Source organism: Gavialis gangeticus, unplaced genomic scaffold (assembly GCF_001723915.1).
Source record: "Gavialis gangeticus isolate Ggan-Ray unplaced genomic scaffold, GavGan_comp1, whole genome shotgun sequence".
Classification (NCBI taxonomy): domain Eukaryota; kingdom Metazoa; phylum Chordata; order Crocodylia; family Gavialidae; genus Gavialis; species Gavialis gangeticus.
Window position 1 is genome coordinate 91,721,996 of NW_017729024.1, and position 757 is coordinate 91,722,752.

The 757-nt window shown below is 58.7% G+C and overlaps 1 protein-coding gene across 2 annotated transcripts in view; it reads right to left on the reverse strand.

The window, feature by feature from the left end:
- Nucleotides 1-757, reverse strand: part of NTRK2 (neurotrophic receptor tyrosine kinase 2) — a 358,528-nt gene that overhangs the window by 283,456 nt on the left and 74,315 nt on the right. The window lies entirely within an intron of this gene.

The window sequence follows — 757 nt, forward strand, 5'->3', positions numbered from 1 at the left end:
CTCCAGCCAGTGCTGCATCAAGAATGCCCGTCAAGAATGATGGGCAGGGCGGTGCTCCACCATCCACCTCCATGACAGCGCTCCATCCCCGCCATCATTGTTGATGAGCAATTCGCCCCACACACAGCACTGGCTGGAGCCATGCTCCACCAGGAGCCGTACACCCCCAAGAGCATTACAAACAGACAGACACACCGGCAGGTGCACTAAGCCCTTTATATATATATAAAATCAATGGCTTAGACAGACAGACAGACAGACAGATGGACTGTTTGTAATGTTCTTGTGGCACATGGCTCCCAGTGGGGCAGGGCTCCAGCCACTGCTTCATGCAGGGTGAATTGCCTGTCAAGATTGACGGCAAGGATGGGGGGTGAGGGAGTGGTGCAAGACCAGGCACAGAGGGTGAGGGAAGAATGACAGCGGCAACAAAGTGCTGCCATAACAGTGGGGATGGAGGGGACAGAGTGGAGGAGGGGTGCGGGGCCAGACACGGAGTGGGGGGCAGGGAGAAAGATGGCAGGGATGGAATGCTTCCATGACGGCAGGGATGGAGGGGACAGAGCAGGAGGTTGAGGACAGCACTGCTGGCCTCGCTGTCCCCCGGCCCTGCTCCTTGCAGGCGGTGGCGGTGGCATGCAATGGTGGTGGAAGGGGACAGAGGGGACAGCAGGGACAGAGTGGGATTGCGGAGCGCCATCATGACAGTGGTTATGGAGGGGATAAAGCAGGGGGGCAAGGCCAGCACTGCTGGCCT